This window comes from Sturnira hondurensis, unplaced genomic scaffold (genome assembly GCF_014824575.4).
Source record: "Sturnira hondurensis isolate 20B ecotype Veracruz unplaced genomic scaffold, ASM1482457v3 Scaffold0009935, whole genome shotgun sequence".
In the NCBI taxonomy this organism is placed as follows: domain Eukaryota; kingdom Metazoa; phylum Chordata; class Mammalia; order Chiroptera; family Phyllostomidae; genus Sturnira; species Sturnira hondurensis.
In genome coordinates this window covers 3,519,183-3,542,746 of record NW_028082566.1, presented here as the reverse complement: position 1 = coordinate 3,542,746, position 23,564 = coordinate 3,519,183, and the positions used below count along the sequence as shown (strand labels likewise).

General features: G+C 39.6%; 1 pseudogene; it reads left to right on the top strand.

The window, feature by feature from the left end:
• The first annotated feature begins 1,412 nt into the window (after positions 1-1,412).
• On the top strand, positions 1,413-21,811 carry LOC118995223 (ferritin heavy chain-like; annotated as a pseudogene).
• Positions 21,812-23,564: the final 1,753 nt, after the last annotated feature.

The window sequence follows — 23,564 nt, the reverse complement described above, 5'->3', positions numbered from 1 at the left end:
ATGCTATTATAGCCCCATCAAATTAGCTGAAATCCCAGAGACCAGTATGGAGGCATAAAGGGACATCCAATAGCTTGTAAAAAAAAGTATTTAAGTCCAAATAAACTGGCCAAATGTTAACAAGTGTGGGGTCTTCAGGATTGGATACCAGTGCTGCAGTTTTGGCTTCTCAGACTGTGATCAGCATCTGACATTATAAGCCTGTGTGGTCACAACCAAAGAAATAATGATGAAAACTGGAGTCTTAAGAACTCTTTTGAGAATTTGAGTAAGGCCATAAAATTTCTTCCCAAAGCATATACCTACAAAGGCAATTATTTCCATTTACTGAGTGGGGAATCATGCTCCCCAGACTCCTCTCTCAATCCAATCCCAGACCCCCACTTAATCTAATCCACCAGGAAGTAGTATAATAGAGTGTTAAAGGTTTCTAATAAAAAAAGCTTGAGTTCACCTTTCAGTTCAGCACCTAATATCTGTGACATTAATGAAATTACTTAATTTTATAGCCTTAGTTTCTCCATTTATAAAATAAAGAGTGGTATCCACTTCACTCACTTACAAGTATTTATTAAGCATCCACCGTGCACTGTTTTAGACCCAAGGTCCCTGCCTCATGAAGCTTACATTCTGGTAAAAGAAAGCCAGCAATAACCAAGTACACCAAGTGACATAATTTTCAGAAATAGAGTGTGTGGGGGTGGGGTGGAGGACTGTGAGGGAAGTCTTTCTGGCAGTGAGGCCAGGCAGAGGGCCCAGAGGGTGCCTGGGATGGAAGTGTTCTGGGAGAGAAAGACGGCCTGTGTGGTTTGCCGAACCACACAGCAAACAGGAGGGGAAGTAGAACGCCGGGCGAGCGGGCAGGTATTCAGTCGTAAAGGTCCATAACGGAAACTTTCCGTAACAAAGAGCTGGAAATTTGTTAGTTGTCTTTCTTCCAACTTGATATTATGAAAATTGTCAAGCAGATATAAGAGAGGATAGTATAATAAAGCTCCATGTAACCAGAATCAACAATTATCATTTTGCTACACATCTCTATCTTTTTTTGTTCCTTTTTTGGAGAGATGGGCTGTTATAGCTTTTTTAAATAGAAAATTCCTGGAATCATGTCATCTCGCCCCTAACTATAGTCCTAAAAATACAGACAATCTCTTACATAACTAAAATATCATTCCCACATCTAACAAAAATTAACCACATTCTCTTAATATCATCAAATGCTCATCCAAATTTCTCTAATTTTTCTCAAAATATGTCTTTTATACAGTTGATCTGTTTGAAACGAGATCTGTTATACTCTAATTTCAATGGAAGCCATTAAAGTAAGTAATGTACTCTCATTTCCTTTGTGTGAAAAATCACTCTGAGAACTCCTGAAAATAAATGACAGGAGAGCACAGGTGGTCGCCATGATATCAGACAGGAGGCTGGTTCGTGGTCCAGGTGGAGATGAGAGTGGCTGGAACAAAGGAGGTCACATGGTGGTAATGAGAGTCAGGCTGGAAAACATTTCAGAGGCATTGCTAACAGAACTTTCTAATGGATTTGACGCAGTACAATGAAAAAAAGACAAAAATCGAGGGTGGCATTTAGTTTGCGGGTAGAAAGACAGGTCAATTCATTCATTGTGATGGGAAATACTGAAGAAGGAGGCGGAATGGCAGGTTTGTGAGGAGAGAGGAGTAGGCATGAGATATGTGGTTATATGCACTTCAGGTAATCCAATGACAGGTATCTTTACAGTCTTGGGACCAGGAGATATGGCAAGAGAGAATTCAGAGATCAAAGGAGAGCCTAACTAACCTCTAGGAGACTCAACGTTTAAAGACATCAGCAAAGGAGAATGAAAAAAAGCCATTAGTCTGTAGTGGACCAGCAAAAGACGGTGTGGTGTCAGAGAAGACAATGTTTCTACAAGCAGCCACTGTTTCTAGAAGATACCATCCTACATAGAGGAGAACAGAGACTTGATGACTTATCCTGTGATTCTGATAAGATCTTTAAAGAGAGTAGTGGTATGGAAATGGGATAGAAAATTGGGAAGTGAGGAAGTAGAGACAGCTCACACAGACACTTTCAAAAAGTTGTACAGAGCAGAGGAGTGAAGAGATGTACAACAACACGGGTTCTTAGGAGGATATTTGTGTTTAGTTTTGTTCAGGTAGATGCTATTAATGCAGGTTTGTCAATGAGAAGGAATGGACAGAAAGAGGTAAATTGATGATGCAGCTGAGCAGGAGACAACTGAAGAGCTTCCATAGCTGATTCCGGAGGTGGAGTTCAAGCACAGGAAGAATTGTTCCACTTAGAAACCAGCAGGAACAAGAACAAAGGCAAAATACATGGGCATATTTGCAGGTAACTTGATTGATTCCGCACTCAGGCAACAATGTGTTTCTTTTTCAATTGCTTCTATTTTTCTCTTCAAAATAAAAAGACACATCAACAACTGAAAGTTGGGTGGGGTGCTATTGGAGGTTTTAGAAGAGAAAGTGAAAAAGAATAATCTCTGTGAGTGGGATTGAAAAGAACTCATCCAGGACATTTTGTAGGGTCACTGGATAGGGAAGTGTACCTGGAGATTCAAGTGAAGAGAGACTTGTCAGCACGATCATGTGATGGTGATGGTTGGCCGGAAACTGTCAGTCACTCGGGAGCAGGTACTGGTTTTATTAAGAAATTAGCACAGAGTACCTGTCTGCTCTGAACAGCAAGTTGGTATCAAAAGCTGTTTAGGCCTGCAGTTTTCAAGTTTTCTCCCTGTAAAGCTCTTCCCAGTGGCTCCTGTGACTCATCTCCCCTGATGCCCTTATTATGTTGACCACAGAATATGAATTTATAAATGTTTATTTATGAATGAAGAATTAATGATATCATCCATGTATTACAGATGAGGACACTGAGTTGAAAAGGAGCTTTTGTGACTTTTATAATCTGGCACCGCATAAAAAGACTAAAACCAGAACTGACTTGAACCATGATTCTCAAATCTGGCTGAACATTAAAATCATGTGGGGAGCTTTTAAAGGCATAGGCACTACCTGGGACCCACTGTAAATTAATTTGATCAGAATAATCCAATCAGGATTTCAGAAAGTGGGCTTCAGGCAACCATATTTTAAAGGGCCTCCGTACAATTGATACAAAGCAAGGTTTAAGAATTACTAAACTAGATAGTGAGTAGTTGTGGAGCCGGAACCAGGTCTACCCTCTGTCACTCTGTCTCTGGACATAGAGCCCTTCTCATCTCTGCAACCAAAGGCCTTATCAGCTGGATCTCCTACGCCCTTAGCCAGGTGATTTGTGTACAACCGCATTCAATGTGAGGCTCTGCTGCTACCTTCTAAATCCATTTCCTCTCATTCTTACCTTGTAATAAGTGGCGAATGTTTTATTTCCACCTGCTCTACAGCACAGCAAACATCTCCCCTAAAAGGCAGTGAAGACACTGGAGGAAAAGGAGGCAAACAGGATACAAGGGCTGAGAGCAATATATGCTTGAAGAAGCACAAACCAGAGCCATGGAGATCAGGCAGTTCAGACTGGTGGTGAGCCTCAAGTAAAAATGGAAAAGGCAAAGGCACACTGAACAGCAGGAAGCAGTGCAGAACATCTATGTAAATAAGGAAATATGTTTTGTATTGTTCCACAGGGGCTGAAATTATGCATGTACCAGCTTCCCCCACACCATAAGCTCTCGCATATGTCAAGAAACATTCCTCATACTAAACTGAGAGCACAGAACAGTCTACCACACACTGTCGCAGAATTCTCCAGGCACCTAGGGCCTGCCATGTGAAGCAATGTCACTATAAGTAACATATAATTATTATAAATAATATTGTATACATAGTATATGGTGCATACAGATGACTTCAAATAAAAAGCATTATCTATTAGCTACAGACAATAAATGCTGACCTAACAAATAATGACATGCCTTGAAGTCGTCTCATATTTTTTGAGCATTTCTTTAGGAATGCCTGATGAGAGGTGCTGAGAAGGCGAGTGATAAAATTCTCTTCTTCATCACCATTTCCCTTGTGCTGAACAGGTCTTAGAATGCCTTAATGTAAGGATAAGTGTTATTCAATCTATTTCTGTCCTGGCCAAATTTTAGGTTTGTTTCCCTAGAATAGAAAGGCTCTGCTAGAATAGACGCTGTTGACAGGAAGGAGAGGGATTTAAGTTTGTCCTCACGGCGTAACGACCACTCAGACACAGCATGTCTGCACCAGGCAGATGAAACAAATCCACTGTGGATTAAAAATTGCCCCCTTCAGTCACTTTATATTATAGAGACAGGGTAATTTTTCTTGCTCTTATTACTTCCTGCTACAAACACAATTTCTACAGACTAGTGAGTAAAGAACAGTCAGTCTTACATAAGGAAATTTCATCCATTTCCCCTAATTGCATTTGCTTCTTATTTGGCTTCATGCTCTTGACCATCTGCAAATAAAACGGCTTTGCACACGAATGACAGGGACAAGAAAAGTGTGTGTCGGTAAATGGCAACCTTCTGTCTGGAGAGAGAAGTTTCTACCTGCTACCCGCTGGATTCGAAACAAATCAGCCCTGAGTGAGAGCAGAAAGCTCATTTTAGCACTGGAGCCTTCACATTTATAGGTTTGAAAAATCAGTGTGAAAAAAATGTAAAAAAAATCTATGTGAAATAAACGCAACTTAGTATTTCTGTATCACCTTTTGGCACAGGGCAGTCAGAAATTCCACTTGAACAAAATTGAGCCAAAGCTGTCACTGTTCTCCATGTAAAAGCAGAAGAGATGTTTGCAAAATAATGTTGAACATGCTGTTAATAATAACTATCCTTATAATTTTGAGTGATTACTGTACCCCAGGTGCGAAACTAAGAGTTTCATGTACATTATCTCAACTAACCACCTAGTGATCCTAAGAGGTGGGTATGAGTGTCCTCACTTTGCATAGAAGGAAGTGGAGGTTGGGTTCACTCATGAGCAGTTGACAGAGCCAGCATTCAAACTCCCCCAACTGTCATATTTCAAAGATCTTCAATATACTGCCTAACAATAACAGGGCATACGCATGTGATTTATATTAATATATGTTGTATTGATCATTACTTTTAAGAAGTAGTATTCTGTTTGGCAAGCTTATGCCATATTTTGATTTGTATTATTTAAAGTGGAAAAGGTTGGTTTTTAAATTCACATTTAGTAAGATTGATTGCAAGAAGCTTGAGGTAGATTGGGGTATTTTATATATTTTTTAAATCCCCAAAGGCAAAAGAAAGTATTTAAATCTCAAAGCACATGTGGTGGCTTTGTCATCTGTCAACCTGGGTAGGCTGAACTACATTTACCAGAATTCCTTTTTCTGTGTTTCTGATTTGGATGGACCATAACAGAGACACTTAAGAGATGTTTGGAAGACGGACTAGTTCACACACACATATAAGGTGAAATCCTGTAACAAATTTATATCACCTTGTGCTTCTGCTTCACAGTGGGAGCCCTTATTGATACGGTAAAATAGAATGAACACAATGGGTTGAACTGCGTAAGCTATTTAATTCTATATGATAATAGCAGACAGAGATAACAGAAGCCTTTGTTCAGGAATGTTCATTTTCTCCTGTGCTAATAAGCATCATCAAATATTTTGGTTATAGTCTTTTGGCAAAATTTAAACTAATTTTTCCTAAAGAAGAAAAATTTACTAATGTATGAACCTAAGTTTTAAATTAATAAATTATTATCTACAACTATATAAACATCTGAAGTGTGTTACAATATGAAAACATATTCCACTTCAAATATCAATACAATTACAGACACGGTAGGAACAGGTCTGTCAGGTGAAGAGAGGTTCTTGTCTTCCCGGACAGCCAGACAGCCCGCCATTCACTACGTTCCAGTCACACGGAGCGCCAGCAGGAATGATCTTTGCTTTTTAGCACTTAAGAAGTTATTTTGAATAAAATTATTTTAACATTCCTATTTTTCCCTTTAAGCATAATCAGAAAACAGAAAGATTCAAGAAACAATAAATATGAAAGAGGGGGAAAATACACAGATTTTGAATCCATTTTTCAGTGTACGGTTACAAAAGAATAGGATTCCAAATATTATTCTACACAGTTCTTAATCTGAACTCCTACTGATTTCTCTCAAAATAAAATGCCCATAGTAGGGAAGAGGGGCCCAGTGGATAAAGAGTCTATCTCCTATTAGAGTCACAAGACCAGGCCAAGTCCGTACTTATTCCATCATCTAGACACCATAAAATCCCTGCAGTAATACATGACACCTATTTTCAAAGGTCTTTATTTCTAAAACTGAGCTGCTTTGTGCAAAATTAATTCAGAGGGTATAAAAGAACATAGGATGCATTAAGGAACTAGCATTGCTATAGCAACTGAAAGGAGAATTATAATTAATTATTCTTAAGCCATATGTATATTTTATGGGAAATTTTGAGAGGAAGACAGTAGAACTCAGGAAGCTAAGCAACAGACTGAAGTACGTGACTCGGAAGCTTTCTTCCGAACTGTGTTCCTAATCTGATAAATACTCCACTATCATCTCTACGTCAGTACGTCTGCATCTTCTGCCAAACGGAAAAAGTCCAGACCTAATGCACAGAATGTCTGTGGGGAATTACTAATGGACTCAAACAGAAAGGGCTCTGCAAACTGAGATCTCTCACAAAATGCTTCATGGTAAAAATGTGTTTTGCGCTCATATACTCCACACTCATCAAGTTCTCGAACTTGATAGCCAAATCATCCTCTTAGCTATTTTAAAACATTTTCTTAGAAAAAAGTTACAGACACTGAATTCTAAGTAAACTGAGAACGTACAGCTTGAAATTTTAATTGCTTTTCCTCTCCTCCAATAGATACTGTCACCCTTGCCAAGCACTGAATCCAGTCAAAATTTAATAAAACATTTTATTTCATCTGCTAATGAGAGAAGAAAGGAAAAATCTTATAAGTATACATCAAATATAGTAGAAAATAAGCCTTGAATTAATTCATTATGACTCTCTGTGAACTCTCTGAACAAAATTGTGTTTTCTTTTCCAGCCTTATCTTGCACGTATTAGCCTACCCATAAAAGGTATTTATTATGAGCCATGTGAATTTCAATCACTTGTTCACATCCCTAGGTCAGGCTATTATTAAAAATTAAATCACAAAGTTCTGACCAAGATGGCGGCGTAGGAAGAAACCCTTTGCTTCCTCACACAATTAAAAGGAGGATAACAACCAATCTAAAATCAATAAACAACAAAAAGTGCCAGAAAATCGAACTGCATGGAACTCTGACAACCAAGGAATTAAAGACACAGTCAAACCAGACCAACCAGACCGGTAAGGCAGGTGGACGGAGAGAACCCAGGGCAAGCCTGTGGACTGTGCAGGCGGGGCTGGCTGAACGGGAAACTAAGACTCAGCTGACTGTGGACTACTGCAGGGGTTGTCACAGTGGAAGAAACTCCCAGTTTCACAGTTCTTTGGAAAGTGAAAAGTGCTAGAGCCCAGCAAGTGATCTGTATTGTTCCTTCTCTGACCCCTACCCCACAGACAGCACCGCAGTGCAGCAAAGAGGACTGCCCCACCCAGGTGAGGCCCCAAGGCCCCACCCCCTTACAACTTAACAGGTGCACCAAGACAAAGAAATATGGCTCAAATGAAAGAACAGAGCAAAACTCCAGAAAGAGCGCTAAGTGATGAGGAGATAGCCAACCTATCTGATGAAGAGTTCAAAGCCCTGGTAATCAAAATGCTCACAGAACTGATTGAGCTTGGTCAAAAAATGAAAGAACAAATGAAGGGTACTCAAAGTGAAATAAAGCAGAATGTTCAGGGAACCAACAGTAACAGAAATGAAACCAAGACTCAAAATAATGATTTGGAACAAAAGGAAGAAAGAAGCATCCAACTGGAACAGAATGAAGAAGCAAGAATTCCAAAAAATGAAGAGAGGCTTAGGAACTTCTGGGACAACTTTAAACATTCTAATATCTGAATTATAGGGGTGCCAGAAGGAGAAGAACAAGAGCAAGAAGTTGAAAACTTATCTGAACAAATAATGAAGGAAAACTTCTCCAATCTGGCAAAGGAAATAGACTTCTAGGAAGTCCAGGAAGCCCAGAGAGTCCCAAAGAAGTTGGACCCAAAGATGAACACACTGAGGCACATCATCCTTCAGCTACTCAAGATGAAAGATAAAGAGAGAATCTTAAAAGCAGTAAGAGAAAAGGAGACAGTTACCTACCAAGGAGTGCCCAGTAGACTATCAGCTGATTTCTCAAAAGACACCTTACAGGCAAGAAGGGCTGGAAAGAAGTATTTGAAGTCATGAAAGGCAAGGACCTACATCCAGGATTACTCTATCCAGCAAAGCTATCATTTAGAAAGGGCAGATAAAGAGTTTCCAAATTAGGTCAAGTTAAAGGCGTTCATCCTCACCAAGCCCTTATTATATGAAATGTTAAAGGGACTTATCTAAGAAATTGAAGGAGATCAAAAACTATGAACAGTAAAATGACGACAAACTCACAACTATCAACAACTAAACCTAAAAAAAAAAAAAGAAAGAAAAAGAAAAACAATGAAAACTAAGCAAACTAGAACAGGCAGAGAATCAGATAAATGGAGATCACATGGAGGGTTTTCAGTGGGGAGGGGGAGGGGAGGGATGAGGGGAAAGAGGTACAGGAAAGAAGAAGCATAATTGGTAGGCATTAAATAGACAGGGAGAGGTCAAAATGGTATAGGAAACAAAGAACTCAAAGAACTTATATGTACAACCCACAGACATGAACTAAGGGGGGATGCTGGAGGGTTGGGGGTGCAGGGCGGAGGGGGGACAAAGGGAGAAAATTTGGAAAACTGTAACAGCATAATCAATAAAATACAATTTTTTAAAAATTCATTCATGAGCAACAGGTACAACTGGCAACCCCAATGTTTGCCTCCAACATTTAACCAGATACTGAAAACCAAAATGATTAACTCCTACAGAGTACCATTAAGGGCTGCAGGTGCCAAGGTGTGCATTAACCACGACTAGGATGGAGTTACGAAGTTCTATTCTAAGAACTCTGAGCTGTTATAGCATGATTCGACTAGCTCCCACTGTAGATGTATAGCCTGTTACCAGGGATGGAGTCCAGGAGGTAGACCCTCATCAGAGCAAGATTCAGAGCAGAAATTCAAACTACAAGCATTGAAAGAGCAGAGGACTACTAAAAATGAACTGTTTAGCAGGGCTTTTTGTTTTTGCCATTTTTCCATTGACGTCTGCTTTGCTCTCATAACTGTATGGATTAATTAGAAAGAAGAATATTCTTGTTAACCAAAAAACTCATTAGTACTAAGCAAAAACTTGGGACCTAAACAAAAATGTGGCTAATTCTCCTTACTGTTAAACAAATCATCAGATTCTTTATTCTACCTCACATCATTCAATTAGAAAGATGCAATTAACACCGAGGTTAAAACAGTCAGTTCTAAGAAGGAAGAAGAACTGATTTGCTTTTCATAGATTAACAAATTTGTTTCCAAGTTGACACTTCACAACATAGCTGTTTATTGAGGTGGAAAAGTTTTCTTTCCCTTTGATGTGATTTAGTAACAATTTAAAAGGTCTGATTGCATTTTTCTACTTGTATTTGCACTTCTAAAAAGCCTAAATTTACAGCAGGAAGTGCATTTAGTTACATCACCACTGATCAACATTTCTACAGTAGTCAGATAGGCCAGACCTCATCTAGAAATGAAGTACTCAAACCAGCAAAATTCTTGAATTTTTAGCTTTCTTAAGGCTTCGTTCGTGGAGCAGCAAGTCCGTGAAGGTGGACTTCACGAAGGAGTGGAAAGGACATTGCTCCGTGCCGAAGATCTGTCCTGGCTCCAGCTCCGCACCCACCGACAAGCTGTGTGACTTTAAGAAAGCCAGCCAGTCTCCCCACAGCTCCATTTCCTCATTCAATGAACAAAGGGGCTGCACGCAATTCTCACGCAATTCCCTTCTCCTCTCTGATAGGCTACACCCATCTTCATACCAACTGAGTGTAGACCTTGGAAACGCAATGCCTTTTCATTCAAAGTTCAAAAGCTAAATACATGCTTTTCATTTTTTCAGCCTGATAAGCTGAGTGGAGGGGGGCTGGGAGGGTGGGTCAGTTTGGAGGGGGAGTATATATATGAATAAAGTTTCCTTTGAAATTCAAGGACTTCTAAGGAGATACATACCTCATGACTCAAGATGTGATATTTGTCTAATTTTNGAACAAAGGGGCTGCACGCAATTCTCACGCAATTCCCTTCTCCTCTCTGATAGGCTACACGCATCTTCATACCGAGTGTAGACCTTGGAAACATAATGCCTTTTCATTCAAAGTTCAAAAGCTAAATACATGCTTTTCATTTTTTCAGCCTGATAAGCTGAGTGGAGGGGGGCTGGGAGGATGGGTCAGTTTGGAGGGGGAGTATATATATGAATAAAGTTTCCTTTGAAATTCAAGGACTTCTAAGGAGATACATACCTCATGACTCAAGATGTGATATTTGTCTAATTTTTTTTCTTAGTAACAAGTGTAGGAGGGAGCTATAAACAGCTGAGTGGGAGAAACGTTCTTAAATTAGCTGCAATAGTGGTATTGGTTAGTCACAGGAAACCTAAATTACATAGAAGCTTGAAGCAACATTCCACAGATACACAAGGCTGATTGTTTTCTACCATGTAATGCAAAGTACAGCTTCCAAGTTAAAAGTGCAGAAGTCAAGCTTTAAAAGAGGACCAACATTTGGGCAGAGGACAGAAAATTAGTTTGCAACTTTCTTTGAGCCAGAAAAATGTCCATGAGAAAAAAATCACAAGCAAGTAAAAAAGCAAGAATTTTAGAATAAATTATAACCTAATCAAAGGACTCAACTCCCCCCAATATCAGGATCCTGTTGTTGAATATTTCCCAGCCCTGCTAAGCTTATGAAGTCAACCGATCAATGGTAGAAGAAATTGGAATCAAAGAGAATCGATTTCTTACAGAGTCTGTGTTCGGCTTCGGCTCAGATAAGTAACAGTTCAACCAGCTTAAATTGCAGGGGGAAACACCTACAAATAGAAGCAGGACTAACAAACTGCTCTGCTGTCAAGTTTTAAGACGAAGAGAGAAAAATACCACTACTGCTACCTCGCATTCAATGACATCTCAGAGCTGTCCAGGTCATTTTTTGACTTATTCTCTTATGGGATGGACTCAGAAAGTCTGTGACAGGCAGGCCTGGTGCTGTGGTTCCTCTCTGCCTGTGGGAAATGTCAAGTTCACAAGGGTTAAGCAACTCAGTGAGAGGGAGACATGGGCTCTAACCCATGCCCTGAGTAAATCCCCCAAAAACGATTGGGTGAGAATATGTCCCTTAAGATCCATCTGTATGGGTGCCTGGTTTTACTATTATTATTTTTTTGTATAGACTGAATAATTAGCTATGCAGTTTTCAGGGCTCAAGCCTGTTGATCAAATAGTGACCAAAAGCACAAAGTCTCTCTGGTCAGCTCCTCTCCCCTTTGGCTGGCACCACTTTCTTTTCCCTCCATTTACAAAAGACTCTGTTATGTATACGGGGTGATGTGGCGGTGTTAAACCCAGGGATAATTTTGGTTCAGAGAAAGAATAATAAAACATATTCCAATAGCTGAGCAAGGAAACACCGTAAAAATCCACTCCCTGGTTACTAGCGTCTAAAAACTGAACCAGACACTACTTACTCCCTCTGCTTTACCCCCTGAATTTTTCACAAGCCTGACTTTCTTTCCCCTACCCACCCCCTTGGTTGTTCCTGCGCTGTCTGTGAGTGATTGATGGCACGATCCTTTTAAGTTTAGTTGCACCAGGGTGAACTTCCCAGTCTAGATAGCAAAATTAAACCATTGACAAGTATCCCCGTTTTGTGCCTGTATATCCACTGAAGCAGGAGGCCAAAAGATAAAGCCACTGACGTTTCCCGGCTGCCTCACTGGAAATGCCCTATTTTCTAGCCAGGAAACGCCCAGGCAAGAAAGGAAGCAGCTTATTAGAAATGGGCAGAGGCTTGTTGTCTAAATCAGTTTTCTAATCCTTTTCTGTGACCATTCACTGAGCACCAGCTACATACTAGTAGCTGTAATAAACTCTGGGGACACAAATAAATATAAGACAAAGATGTGAGCTATTAAGGTACAATGGTCAGCTTTGTTCTTTACGATCTCAGATTTCCAAAGGTGAAAATTAAAGGGGGCAAATAGCTAGAGCTACTCTGAGTACACTTTCTCGCCTTCCTCCACATTAGTCTTGAAGGGTGCTTATGTGCTAGCCTTTCAATCTTTGTTTTTTGTATATGGAGTTTTAAGATTAGGCACTCAACACTTCTGAAACACTACGTGGGCATAATTTAATTTTAAAATATTAATCCTGCACTCTACTTTCCTCAGACCTCAGGCACTCCAGGAGGATAAACTTAGGTAAAAACAAAATTGCTGGGAGGCATTGCAGACTGTGCAGTGCCAAGAAGAACAGTTAAAGGAAAAGGTTATCTGAAAAAAATGAGGAGCTTTCTATAAGCCCCTGGGTTTTCAGGCTACACCAAAACAAAACAGTGTGGAGGCATTAGCCAAGGGGAAATTGATTATTTAAGAAAGAGACAAGTCCTGTATCTAGCATGCAGCTATTATTTTGTCATTTGACTACTTTCTATGAAATAGAGAGAGGAGAGCTCTGGTTCAAGATGCCAGGCTTCCTGCAACCTCTATTTCCTCCCTCAAGTCTCTTAACCTTAAAGAAAAGATACTTTTTATAAATTCAGTTTACCAATTGAAAAACTACAAGGTGCTCTTGGTGACCATTAACCAAAGGGAAAGCCTGGGAAGAGAAAGCAGAGAGTTAATTAGACAAGAAAAGACACAGAAGTCTCTTGCAAAAAGTGGAAATGGCTTTGAGCATGCCCTGACCAGAGCTGGGTCAGGTAGTAGGTGCTGGGACCAACAGCAAATGGACTAGATGGCTTTTCTATGTCTCTGCCCATGTCAACAAAACACCACATGTGAGCAACAGAGCCATTTGTTCCCAAGTGAGACCATAAGTAGTAAGGTTCCAGAAGACTAGTGACATTCAGAGGAATCAGGAACTCATACACTTAGAGTAATAATAAAAAAAATAACGGCCACAGTATCCCATTCAGGAACACGGGCTTCCCCACACACCCTCCCTGCCTGTTTGCCGCAGGAATGTTTACTGTGCAGGTAGCCACTCCCACTCCCACCCACTGAACTTGTTTATTTTAGCCTCTGGGCTGTGATCCCTGCACTGACAGGCCACTGGACATTCGCTCTGTGTGGTCTTGAAGGGTGCCGTGGACTGAAATGCACTGTAACACCAACATCACAGGCTTTTCTGCTGATCGAGTGGCAGGCTGAATGGCAGTGTCCCAGGGATAGAGGAACTGGCCTTACCCTTAGGCTTTTCTAAACCAATGATTTGATTTTCTGGGCCCAGAAATAACTATGGGAACCATCAAGCAATAGACGGAAAGATTTATACAGGAGTGTTCTCAGAGCTACCACAAAGATCAGTCGGTCGATCCATCTCCTGAAGGAGTGTGTGGGGTAAAGGGGCAGAGGCTGTTACACTGAAAAAAATTCCAGTGGTACAAAATAGTACCTGGCTTATTTTTAAATCCTTTTACTTGAGTCCCCTGTGTCTCTATGCTCATGTGGTTTCTGAACAAATGGCATAACTGAAGCACACCCTTTCTACAAATTGTAAATGGTTGTTTGTGTAAGAGACAAGACCTTATGTCAAACTCAAATAGCAACAAAAGTTCAGGAAGCCCCTGCCAGCTGACTGTATACAAGACAGTTGGTGAGAGATGGAATTACAGCAACAAATATCCTGATATAGACTGATAACTTGACAAACTTGAATAAAAATAAGTTCAGTAATATTCTGAAACCATGCCTAAATTAGAACACTACAGAGGCAATTCACTTGATATCTGATTTTTAAGATACTATGTACATTTAAAGGTGTAAACCTAACCTAAAAATCCTGAAAAGCAGAGAGTATCCTTTCATTCAAATTGTTTAATGGCTTGCTCCATGAACACAAAGATGGAAAGAATACTAATTTAATTTGTGCATAACTATGCAAATTCTCAAATGAAGGTGAAAACCAAGTCATTGTCAATGTCATACAAAATAGAAATGTCATTATCTTTGAGGTCAGTATGGCTTCAGGGGAAACAATAACCTTTTGCAAGTTAAAGGAGACTTTTAAAAGCACCTAAATTGTATCAACATTCCAGTTAGCTGAAGATTTATCTATCTAGCCAAGCTCTTGGGAGTATATAGTATGTGTGTGTATATATATGTATACATATATGTGCATCTATCTATCTATCTATCTAGATACCTATAGATAGATAGATACCTATAGATAGATAGATATACTCCCAAGAGCTTGGCTTACAAAAACTTCATGTGATAAAAATGTTCCTAATTTCTTTAAAGTTTAAAGATACAGCTTTTAAGAACTAACACAAAAATTTTTTCAAACGTATCTGTATAAGTTGTGTAGAAGATTCCTTTGGGAAAGAATCTTTAACAGTGAAGTTCAATGAACATGCTGGAAAATCCAGGAAATACTTACAGCCATTTCCCAATGCCACTTAATGTGCAGAAAGTATGATATAGTGATAAAAATAACTCAAATCAGAAGATAAAAATAACCAAATTTGGAAGCCACAATTATTTGGCTCTCCTCTGTTACGTGTTCCTAGGCAACTCAACTTCTTCAAGCTCAGTTGCTTCAGTTTTAAAATGGAGATAGTAATGCTCGTCCTGAACATCTGCCAACTTTTTGTGTGGAACAATTTGTAGAACAATGTTAACGTATCTGGAAAATGCAAGTTGGACTATTTCCGTAATTTTCATAACACATACTCATTCCAATCTGTGTGTTTTGGGCCCATCATAACCCAATACATTTGGTGTTTTAAGGAAATTCAAAAATCTTTCTTCCTTTCCCCCCAGACTGTCACTTAAAAGCTGTCTCTGTCCATGACCCAATTATATAATAATACATCACTGGGTACCTAGAACGTGCCAGGATGAATGTATACTTATGCAGCTTTTTTGTGCATCAGGAACTGTATTCTAGGGTCTTCATATGTATAACTCTTTTAAGAATTACAATAATCTTCTCAGGTGGGTACTATGAATAATCCATTTTGCAGGTGAGAAAACTGGGGCCAAGAGATTAAAATACTTGTCCCAAATTTTACAAACAGTAAGGGACAGAAACAGGATTTAACCCTAGGGAGTTAGCCTCAGGGTCAGTGTCCTATATTCAAACCCCTCTCTCTTATACAGTGCAGTGTTGTTCAAGGAAATAAAAAAATACAAGCAAAATATCTTCTACATTTCTGACAAACATTGACTACTTCATTATAAGAATGACAATCACCACTCATTGTTCTACTACATACCTCACATACTGAGTTGGCCAAACACTTTGCTTGTTTGTTTTTTTTTTTTGTCACATGGCTCTCATAGTGCTTAGTTGTCTTGAACTTCATTTGAAACAATTTTGTTGGATTGTATTATAAGAGCTGTCATATTAGCGCACATTTATAACAAGTGTATCAAAATTGGTGAATTTTTGTGTAGCCATTTTAATACAGAAGATGGAAGAAAATATGCAATGTTTTTGGCGTATTATGCTTTATTATTTCAAGAAAAGCAAAAACACAACTAAAATGCAAAAGAATATCTGTGCAGTGTATGGAGAGGGTGCTGTGACTGATTGATTGTGTCAAAAATGGTTTACCGGACTTCCGCCAAGATGGAGGCATAGGTGGAAACACTGTGCCTTCTCCCACAACCAAGTTTGAATAAAACAAAAGTTTGGAGAAACAAAGACACAACCAAACGACAGAAAATTGAATTATACGGAAGTCCGACTACATCTAACCGTTCAACGAGGACGGTAAGAGGGGCGGAGCCAGCAGCGAGCAGGGTTGGGCAGGACAGGGCCCCCGACCCAGGCGCGCAGGCAGACGGGAACCAGTTGGGGTGCGGGGCAGACCGCGGGCGCATATTCGCGCACAGTGAGACAGACCACGCAGGCCCCAGGGGGCGAGGGCTGACGGCGGTGGCACACTCTCGAGCAGTGGGACGAAACGCGTGGGCCAGGGGACGGCAGCAACTGCGGCACCGGTGAGGGCCGTGGCCGCAGGCAGCGGACAGGACGCCATAGTTCCTCTTTGACCCCACCCCCACATACAGCGTCACAACCCAGCGACTTAGTTGCCCTGTTCTAGTGAACATTTTAGGGCTCTGATCCTGCTATGGAACAGGCACGAACAACCCGAAAGATGGCACAAGAAGAACTCAAAGTCCCAGAGCCAATAACTCTAAGCAACCAAGAAATTGCCAGCCTCTCAGAAGCACAATTCAGGACACTATTTATCAGGATGCTCACAGAACTGGTAGATTATAGTCACAAATTAGAGGAACAAAGTCACAAATTAGAGGAACATATGAAGGCTAAACTAATTGAAATGAAGGGAGATGCACAGGAAACCAATAGTGATGGAAAGGAAACTGGGACTCAAATCAATGGAATGGACCAGAAGGAAGAACAAAACATCCCACCAGAAAGGAATGAAGAAATGAGAATTCAAAAAAATGAGGAGAGGCTTAGGAACCTCCAGGACATCTTTAAACGTTCCAACATCCGAATTATAGGGGTACCAGAAGGGGGAAAGAAACAGCCACGAGTGGAAAACGTATTTGAACAAATAATAAAGGAGAACTTCCCCAGTCTGGCAAAGGAAATAGACTTCCAGGAAATCCAGGAAGCTCAGAGAGTGCCAAAGAAGTTGGACCCAAGAAGGAACACACCAAGGCACATCATAATTACATTAGCCAAGACCAAAATGAAGGAGAGAATCCTAGAAGCAGCAAGGGATAAGGGGACAGTCACCTACAAAGGAGTACCCATCAGACTGTCAGCAGATTTCTCAAAAGAGACCTTACAGGCAAGAAGGGGCTGGAAAGAAGTATTCCAAGTCATGAAATCCAAAGACCTACAGCCAAGATTGCTTTATCCAGCAAAGCTTTCATTTAGAATGGAAGGACAGATAAAGTGCTTCTCAGATAAGGTCAAGTTCAAGGAGTTCATCATCACCAAGCCCTTATTATATGAAATGCTAAAGGGACTTATATAAGAAAAAGAAGATGAAAAATATTAACAGTGAAAGGACAGCAAACACACAGCTATTAACAACCACGCCTAAAACAAAAGCAAACCAAGAGGACAGCTAGATCAGGAGTGGAACCATAGAAATGAAGAACACATGGAGGGTTAGAAACAGGGGGGTGGGAGGGGAGAAGGGGGGAGAAGGCACAGAAAATAGCATAGATGGTAGGCAGAAAATAGATAGGGGGGAGGGTGAGAATAGTGGGGGAAATATAGAATCCAAAGAACTTGAGACACGTGGTTATAAACTAAGGGGGGCAGAATGGTGGGGGAGGGAGGGTGCGGGTGGAAGGGATTGAAGGGGGGGAATAGAACAACTGTAATGGTATAATCAATAAAATATATTTTTCAAAAAATGGTTTACCAAGTTTCACACTGGAGGCTTCTCCCTGAATGATACTCCATGGTTGGGTAGACCAGTTGGAGGTTATAGCAACTGAATTAAGACACTAATTGGGAACAACCAATGTTATTCTATGTGGGAGATAGCAAACATATTCAAAATATCCAAATCAATAAAGTTACTGGTGAAATAAAAAAATATGTCTTTTATTTTACGGAAAACACCATGCAGACATTTTGGACAACCCAATATAACCTTACCTTGACACAGAGATGCCTTTCATCTTGAGAAGGTTATCACCTGAATTTTAAAGATAAGACAGTTAAAGCTCAGACAGGTACATCAATTGACCAAATCCATGTAAGTCATATAAGCAAGAACAAAGATTCAATAGTTCAGGTTTGTCCAAACCTAGCATTGAATGGCCTAGGATTTGCCTTCTAGAAAATTCCAAATGCTCACTTCAACCTCACACTAAACTGAGGCATGTGGAATACTTGAATTTCCTTGAGCTACATACATACATACCGAAAAGTGAAAAAAATAAATAAATATGGAGGATTAGGGTAGAAACTGTAAATATGTCAGAAAATCTGTCTAATGGGTGTGTACCAAGACCTTAATACTTTCCACATAGCCTCACAGCCCATTCAAAAGAGATTTTTGGAGTATGATCTCATTAAAACTCTAAGCCTTCTAGGTAGTTTCCACTTTATAATTCTAGGTAAGTTTTAAAACTATAAAATTGGGGCTATAGATAATAGTATGTATCCTCCCCCCAAACTATCTGCTTTGTTCCTTTTCTCATTTTCTAGTTCAAGAGGCAAAGAAGGAAAAGGAAAGCACAGAATGAAAGGAGTGTAAAGGGCAGAGAACTTACACCTTCTCCATACATATCTTCTTGTAACATAGTTGAACGGAACAGGTAAGCAAAGACTTACAGCAAGAAAAAAATTATGAAAGTTTTAAATTTTACAAAGAAATGCACTAATTATCTAACAAAAAGGAGATTTCATTCACAGATTTCCTTTCCAAGTAAATTTTAGATAAATCCTCTATCCCTGTAAGCTTGTTCTTAAGAAATTTTGCTTTCTAGATTTCTCACTGCTAGAGAATAGGACTGACTACTAAGAAAAATGACGAATTTAAAGTTCCTAGCACATTGGTTCAATACTGACTCCTATGATGCCTCTCAAATTCTCCCTTGGGATAAAAATTTTATGAAAAAAAAAAGGCCATTTGATGCCCTGGAATTCAATCACATGATTTTTCTTCCCCTTTGGAGAAATCAATGAATTCTTTCCACACTCATCACATTTTCCACAGATTAAAGCTCTCTGATTTCAGAGTGAGCTTTAGCCATAGAAGAGGACTCTTTTAGAATATTCTTTTTTTGCAAGTTTTAAGCTTACTTTAAAAAACAAACAGAAATTTGATGAATTCACTTTGACATTACAACAGGGAAATGAAGTGTTTACAGGTGAGATTAGGTTGACAATTAAATTTCCAAAGTGGCTGACTAACTCTTACGGGGAAAAAAATTTGTCGTGGTCATGAGAAATACCAATTGCCCCAAACATGAAATGGACCCCAGTCAGTGTCCTGGATCTTCTTAGTGTGGGAGTGCACGGGTAGTGTCAGAGAGCTTGCCTGAGCTGATGACACACTGCATTGTCCCACAGCAAAGGGACAACGTAACACAAGCCATAAATACAGCTGCACTGGTAATTTCAAACTTTCTAGTACAACACTTTAAAGGTAAAAAGAAATGGGTGAAATTTAATATTAGTAATATATTTTATCTGACATATTATTTCAACATGTAATCCACATAAAATAGTATTTTATGGTATTAATATTGTTACTAACATACTAATATAGTGTTATTAAAATAATAGTAAATTAATGTGTAATATATACTATTGGTGTTAAAATGTGGTATCAATATTTTAATTAGTAATATTATTTTTTCCATAACTCTTTGAGCCTGTCTCAAGTTGCCCTGGACACATTTCACGTGTTTTGTGTCACCTGGAAATAATGGCTGTCACATGGACCAGGACACTGGCTCTCTGGGTTGAACATTAGAATCTCCTGGTGAAAATTTTAAAATCCTAATATCAGGCTGGTCCCCAGGTCAATTATCAGCGTCTCTGGGAGTCCATCCTGACAACACCCCCACCTTCGGCCTCATGTCACTGGTTTTCAACGCCAGTGGGTTCTGACAGACAGCAACATTGAAAAGCACTGGCCCAGGCAACATCCACCATCCCTGGCATCACTTAGCAATCTTCCTTTCAGCTGCCTTTCACAGTTCCAGCTTGAATGTCCTTCCATTTTTCCCCCCTTTGAAATGCAGACGTGAGAGGGAGAAAGAAAATAGGGGCAGCTGATCTTCTCTTTACTGTCTCACTTTTCCAGCAAAACCTGGAATCACATTCACCTAAGGAGCTGATTTTATCCCCACCACCATGCAGCACTGTTGTATCTAAACCAAACAAACATTTACAGTAATGCTAGTAATACTGGTAAAAGACGGTGTTTACTTGAGACTGGCTGAATCCTGTTCTGGCAGAAGCAGGGGAAATAAAAGCCTTGTGCTATGAAAAAAATTTTTTATGGAAAATCTCCACCTGTGAATACTGAGAAACAGGTTAGTCTGGCAACGCAGCATTTGCTCTCAGAGTGCTTGTCGAGTGGACTCGCATCACACCTTGGCGCTGATCCTCTCTAACTGATTGTCTGTGGCTTGCCTGGACTCACTCCCAGCTTTAGACACTCAGCCAGAAGCAGGGCTCTGAGCCAAAGCAGTGCTGGGGCAGCAAAACACCAAATGCAGAGCTGGCTTCTGAGGATCTGAATGGGTCTTGGAGGTCTTAGCTTCTCTCTGGACTTGGCTCCATTCTTAAGGAATTTAGGCAAGCAGAAGACTTATCAGACTGACTTAGAAACCCAGTTTTAATCAAGTGTGTATTAAGTCTGTTGAATTCTGCTACATGCTTGAAAGCCAAGGTTAGAAGCTGCATCACTAGCATTTTTGAGAGTTTAAAAGGACCCAGTGAGACAGGATGGTTAAGTGATTCATGCCATGTCACAGGGCTAATTAGAGCATCTGAAGGCAGGATGGGAATTGGTTCCCCTAATGCTTCAACCCAGTGCTCCTGCCACCAACAAACTGCAGTGTCTTAAAGTCCAATTCCTCTCCTCTGTATGCTAGATATAAATGGAAATTGATAGTCTTTTCTTGAGGGATATTAATAATAGTTATCGAAATTTTAAATACATATATTCTTCAGTCATTCATTTCAGCTATAGGAATATATTCTACAAAGCATACATGTGCCCACGGACATTGATCAAGGGTGTTTGTTTCTCTATTCCTGTGATTGGTAAACACTAAAATGCCAGTCAATACAGCTTTTATAAAGAAGACAAATATAACAGTGAAGATGATCCATGAAAGAAATGACTGATAAGTTGGGTTTTGTTAACATTCAAAACCTGTGCTTTGTGCATAGGACTCGGAGGCCGCCATCCACCGCCAAACCCACCTGGAGCTCCACGTTTTCTATGTCTACCTGTCCATGTCTCAATACTTTGGCCATGATAATGTGGCTTTGAGAAACTTAGCCAGGTATTTTTCTTCACCAATCTCATGAGGAGAGGGAACATGCTGAGAAACTGACGAACTTGCAGAACCAAGCGGGTGGCTGAATCTTTCTTCAGGATATCAAGAAACCAGACCTTGATGAGTGGGAGAATGGGCTGAATGCAATGGAGTGTGCAATAAATACACTTGGGAAAAAGTGTGAATCAGTCACTATTGTACTTGCACAAATGGGCCACTGAAAAAATGGACCCTTGTTAGTGTAACTTCATTGACTCACTACCTGGATGAGCAGGTGAAATCCACCAAAGAATTGGGGGACCACATAACCAACATGCACCAATCGGGGGTCCCTGGGCCTGGCAGGGCAGAGCATCTCTGACAAGCACACTCTGGAAGACAGTAAAGGGAGCCGAGCCCCCAACTGCCTTCCCACCAGCATGGGAGTCACTTCCCTGGTCACCAAAGCAGTACGTGCACGTTGGAATTGTACCATTACTTTTTCTGTAACTCATACCAAATCACCCACTTATGTCCTTCATTTTGTGCCATTCCCTCAAACAAAGTAATTTGGTAAAAAAAAAAAAAAGAAAAACATGCCTTGCAAAGACAGTGCCGAGAGAAGTAGAAGACAAGCCACAGCCTGGGAGAAAATACCTGCAAGATACATATAATAAAGGACAATTACCCAAAATATATGAAGAACTCTTAAAACTCAATTGTAAGAAAATAAACTGATTAGAAAGTAGCCTAAAGGCCTTACCAAACACCTCACCAAAGAAGATATACAGATGGCAAATATGTCTCTAAAATATATTCCACACCATATGTCATGAGGGAATGCAAAGTAAAACAACAGTGAGGTATTGCTACACGCCTATTGGAATGGCCAAAATCGGAAACACTGCCACCATCAAATACTGGTGAGGATATAGAGCAACAAGAACTTTCATTCATTGCTGGTTTGGAAGCTACTTTGGAACACAGTTTGGCAATTTCTTACTGAACTAAATATATTCTTACCATATCATCCAGCAATTGAACTTCTTGGTATTTACACCAAAGAACTGGAAATTTATGTCCCCACAAAATCTACACATGGATGTTTATAGCAGCCTAATTCATGATTGCCAAAATTTGGAAACAACCAATATGTCCTTCGGTAGGTGAATGAATAAGTTGTTGTATGAATAAACTTTCATTCAGATGATAGAATATCATTCAATGCTAAAATGAAATACATTATCAAGGCATGGAAAGGCATGGAGGAATCTGAAATGCACATTACTAAGTGAAAGAAGTCCGTCTAAAGGCTACATACTCATTGTATGATTGAAACCCGGTGACATCCTGAAAAAGGCAAAACTATGGAGACATAGCTGCTGACGGGGGATGGATAGGCAGACAATAGCGGAGTTTTAGGGCAGTGAAACTACTCTGCATAATATTATAACAATGGATATATATCAATATATATTTGTCCAAACCCACAGAATGTACAATATCAAGAGTGAACCCTAAGGTAAACTCTGGGCTTTGGTGATTATAGCATGCCAAAGTAGGTTCATCCCTGGTAACAAATGTACCGTTCTAGTGAGCAATGTTTATAATGGGGGAGGATATGCATGCGGGGAGGCAGCAGGTATTGGGAATCTCTGTCCCTTCTTTCAATTTTGTTATGCACATAAAACTGTTCTAAAAATTATGTCCTAACAATTAGGTAGAATTATATGTACTCATATGGCAAGATCTCTAACAAAGGCAACTCAAAAGATCACGTCACAACAAATAGTTCTAGCATGACCTTATTTATACAGAAGTGGAAAATACAAATAAAAATATGTCTAAATGGATAGTAAGTTTTTAGAAAGATATTTGGAAAACTGGTAAAAGTGGTTGTTTCGTCCGAGGCCAGAGGATTTGAGGGTTTACTTCTGCCTCATTTGACACTTTTACATGGAGAACAAATTTCCATAGTACATGTGTAATTAAGAATAAACTTATTAAGAAAAATATTCCTTGACCTCATTTTAAACAGTCCAGAATATTAAGGGCATGCTTATTTAGAAACATAGATGTTCTTTGTAACAATATAAATGAAGATTTTTTAAAAATGTCCCAGTATGCCAGAAATTTGTTGTAAGTCATTTGTGTTATGGCTGAAAAATAAAGAAAAACTAATTAAATAAAGAATGTCTAATAAGTTAATTAACTGAAATTCCACATAGTCTCTTTTCCTCAAGATTAATTTGTTGAGATTTTACCATTATAAAAATATTGTGAAACAGCTATCAATAATATAATTTTATGTGACTTTGAATC